The following is a 4,785-nucleotide window of genomic DNA, read 5'->3' on the forward strand; positions in this document are numbered from 1 at the left end:
AGCGAAGCCGGCGGGGAACGAAGGCCTGCGCGAAAAGGGGGGCAACGGAGAGGCCTGCGTCAGCCAATCGCGCGCGGCGAGCCCAACGTGGGGAGCTGACGTCGCACCTCCCCGGCACCTATGGGAACGCGGCGCCAGACGGGCCGTCCCCGTGTCCCCTCCACTCCCACCCCGCTCGCTTCTATCTCCGCCGTCTCCCCCGTCTCCCCCCATCCCCGCTCCTCCTCCGCCGGCAGCGTCCTCCCGGGCTTGGTGAGGAAGTGTTCCTGGAGGAGCCGCGGGATGCTGGAGCCAGCCAATGGGAAGCGGTGAGACACGGAGATTGGCACCGAAGATGGGAAGGTCGGTGGGAAGGAGAGCGGCTGAGCCGAGCTGTCAATCAAAGTAACGTGGGTCTGGAGAGGGAGCGCGCGAGCGCGCGCGAGCTGGAGGGACCGGAGAACGTGCAGCCGAGGAAGCTGTGGGCTCTAGTTTGCAAAAATCCTGCCACTTGTTCACTTTTCCCTTTAATGAAAACCTTCAGATCTCAGTGAAAGTAACTCAGGGAGTAACCGCGTAGCTTCTTAGGAGGAAGAAGAGGGGAGCTCTTTGATATTTCAAGTCAAACACGTCTTTCGGTTCTGGCCCCTTGTTTGATGTCACTCTTTTGAAAGTGAGGTCACATTCAGATATTTCTGAGGTTGGTTTTTCGTTAGAGCTGCCTTTTCGCGTGTGCACGAGAAAGAGTGGACTGTGCAGTTGAGAGAAAATGAGTAATGGGCAACGCTTTGGCTGTGGGTTTACCAGTCACGTGATGCTCATCCCACTTTGCTTATAAAGTAAAATTTGTTTTTATTGGAAAATGTCAAACATTTTTCAAAAAAGTAGACTTATCTTCGTTTGGCGGGAAGTATCCCAAAGGGGCCGCCAGGGTAAGGCACGTGTGCCCCAGGCGCAGATGCTATGCCATGGCAGGACGCGAAAGCTTGAGTCCTTACCTTAAAAGTCCTGACTTCGCTGTGATGGAGAGGGGGGCAGTTAAGGGGGGCGGGGCACCTGAGAGTGTAAGAGGCACGCAGCAACAATACCACGAGTCTGTTTCCAATTCCTGGGAACAAAGAGAGACAATGGAATAAACCAGCATTGAGACCTGAAAAACCTGTCCCTCTCACCCCACCCACACCGTTTGGATGATACCCAAGCTGAGCTGTCTAAGGAGCTAAATGAGAAGAGTTGGTAAATGACGTGGCTAAAATTTTTATGAGGTGGAAACTGAATTAAAAGGAATTTTGAGATTTTTAAATAAACAGGACAAGTTGTGTAATTAGTATTAAGAGTCTCCAGTTTTTGTCTTTCTCTAAGTACTCACACCACACAGCAGAAAGCCTTCCCTTGCCGCATTTATAATTTTAACGGACAATTCAGTTATTTCTGCGTGATCCATGAGTGAATGATGCAGTTTTAGCCATATAAAAAACCAAACCCACTGCCATCGAGTCGTATGTGGGGGTGGGGGTGTATGTATTAGTAGTGGGGAGTGCTCTGGTGGCATAGTGCCTAAGGCACTTGACTGCTAACCAGAAGGCTGGCGGTTCAAACCCACCAGCCACCCCTCAGAAGGAAGATTGGGCAATCTACTTCTGTAGTGCTACTGCCTGGAAACCCAAGGAGGGGTCGCTATGAGTTAGATCCGATTCCACAGCGATGGTTGCATTTGCATTTTTGCATACTAGTAGTGACATATTTCATGAGAAACATCCATCTTTAACAAGCATTCATCTTATGTCAAAACCTACCAACCTAACAAGTTTGGGGTATTAGTAACCCATGTTCCCATTATTTCACTTTTAAAACACTTTGGGGAAGGCACTTAACCTAAACACAGATATATTTTATTCAAAGATATAATTTTGCAATAATATAATTTCTTGAAATAGTCAAAGGGACATTTTAGAAAATACGTTTCACTGGTGTGGTTGTTTTAAAATATGCATGATATTGATTTGGCTATAATTGCATCAGTCCTAAATATCAATTATAAATGAAAAATAAAAGTGCTTTTTAACCAGCTTGTACAAGGCCATAGTAAATTCTTAAAACAAGTTGGGCAGTGTAGCTTTCGCAGCGCTCTCTTTAAGTGGGATCGGGTGACAGTTATTTTTTTCTTCAGCAGGTAACATGGAGAAAGAGAGGGAAGCACTGCCTCTCTCTCACTGGTTAAATCTGGTAAGAGCAGCCTGCTCCACATACAGAACTTTTTTAAATCCTAGGATCTGTGGACAGCTAAGCTTTACCCAGTGGCAACCTGTGTTCCTTGAAATCTTCATCTAGTGGTGGTGCCATATATGCCGGTGTGTGGTCAGTGCATCCCATCATCAGCTGCAGGATTGGGTGGAAAGTGCTTGTGTGCCGCAGAAAGGCCTGTGGGTGCTGGGACAGCTGTGACAGCTAAGACACCTCCCAGGTATACCCAGTTTTATCTACCTTAACTTACTGACACGTGCTGGTAAATAAGCATCAGAAAGAAATTAAACGTGTGTTTTGGGACAGGAGCAAAGGTGGTGTACTTTTCTCCCTACCACATACCCTTCAAAATCAATTCTAATACGTTGTCCTTAATGTTGTGCACCAAAGCTATTCATTCACTGTTTGAGATGGGTATAAATTGTGACTTCTCTTTAGACTAAGGCTTTCTTACCAGTGGAGTTGAAAACACCAGGTCTTCCAACTTATAATGGAGTATCTGGAGAAATGAAAGAACAATGATTTTTTTTCTTAATTTTTATTGTGATTTAGGTGAAAGTTTACAGAGCAAATTCATTCTCTATACCTCAGTTCAAACACATTTTGTTTCATGATGTTGACTGCAATTCCCCACAATGTAAAAGATGTCTTCCCGCTTCTTCCCTTAGTTATCTCTTCCCTTTGTCTTTCCCTCCCATGCACTCCTGCCCCCCTCTGTGCTTACACTGCCCTTCTTTTTCCCAGGATTGAGTGCTCCAAGGATGCTAAAGGGGTAGGGAGGCCGCATCTTCTGACTTCCTCTAACCCCACAAGAAGACAGAATCACCATCAGTAGCCCAAGGCCTATCCCTGAGAGGCCAGACATGCTGCCTCCCTCTAGCCCTTTCACTAACGGTTCCTTCCGTGGGCGCAGCACCCACCACCTCTCTGCTGGGTTTGATAATTCGCTGCAGTGGCCACACACAACTCACAGATTATGGGGTTTATTAGGGAAGCACCAAGCTACAATACAACTTAAGGAAAAACTCTCAGCCTCTCTCAGCCCGAAGTCTCTCAGCCAAAAGTCTCTCTTAGTCTCTGTCTCAGCAATGCATGTCTCTCAGTGTCTCTTTCTCAGCAGTGCGTGTCTCTCGGGAGCGCATTTCTCTCAGCAGCATGTCTTTCTCAGCCAGCAGTCAGAGAGACCCCCTTCTGCCTCTAGGAGGCCTCCTTTTGAGCCTGGCAGGGTGGCAAAGTAACCAATCCCAACATCAGAATTCCATAGACCTGAGACAGAGCTAACTTCCCAGAAAATTACTTTGTGCTGCTCCCACAACAGTGCCCCAGGTGAATAACAATCAGGAGCTACTTGGTTGCTCATGGCAAATTCCACCATGAAGTTTACAAAGACTTATGGCTAGAAAAGCCAAACCAGGTAATTTACTACACCACAAAGGAGTGTATCTACCTGATGTAAATGTTTACCCCATATGCCTGTGTATTGTTTGGCTGGAAGCCACAGGAGTGAGTTCAGTTCCAGACCTGAAAGGTAACTAGGGGCCATAGTCTGGGGGGTCTCTTCAGGCTCTATCAGACCAGCTAACATGGTCTTTTTTTTTTTTTATGAGAACAATGATTTTCAAGTTAAAAAGCCTTTAATCATGCATAAAGATGCTTGGTTTTCTGTGGCTTCTTTCTCATACAGTGCATCCTCCTTGAGATGCCCCTTTTCAAGGTCATATTTTCTCAGTTATTGCCATACTATAATAATTATATTGCAAAACTCTAATCAAACGGCATTACAAATGATGGTGTTTACACAATCAAGTAGCTCTAATCTTATCTTTTAAATAAATAATATGTGTGTAGATTGCCTACAGTCTGTTTAAAAGAAAATAATCCTATTCATGAAATCTATAATTTTGGTCTTCTACTTAAAGTCTGTTAACTGTAATCTTTACCATTAATATTTGTATGTTGATGATTTTACATGAAATAATACTAAGTATGCTGCTTTCATAGGAAATTGTCTCTGGAAAAGCAGTATACTTTTTATCTTCTGCAAAGTACAGAAAAACTATCAGATTGTTTATTTTATCATTGATGCATATATGGGTATATTTCCATTCATTTGGTACTGATTATCAGATTGTCAATTCACCAATAACATAAACAACAACAACAACAAAGACAAGCAAAACCTTTAACTAGATTCCAACTCATGGCACCCCATGTAGCACAGAGGAGAACAGCTCCATGGGGTTTCCTTGTTGTTGTTATGTGCCTTCTAGTCAGACCTGACTCATAGTGACCCCTCCTTGGGTTTTCGAGGCGATATCACTACGGAAGTAGATTGCTTAACCTTCCTTCTGAGGAGTGGCTAGTGGGTTTGAACAGCCAGCCTTCTGGGTTTCCTTAGTTGTAATCTTTACAAAAGCAGATTGCCAGGCCTTTCTCCCCTGAAGCCTCTGGATGGGTTCAAACTTCCAGCCTTTGGATTAGTAGTTGAGTGTGAACTGTTTGTGCCACTCAGGAACCTTATCATAATAGCATACCAAAACCCACTGCCATCCAGTTGATTCT

The sequence above is a fragment of the Orycteropus afer genome, unplaced genomic scaffold (assembly GCF_000298275.1).
Source record: "Orycteropus afer afer isolate SDZICR_OR568_19922 unplaced genomic scaffold, OryAfe1.0 scaffold00005, whole genome shotgun sequence".
In the NCBI taxonomy this organism is placed as follows: Eukaryota; Metazoa; Chordata; class Mammalia; order Tubulidentata; family Orycteropodidae; genus Orycteropus; species Orycteropus afer.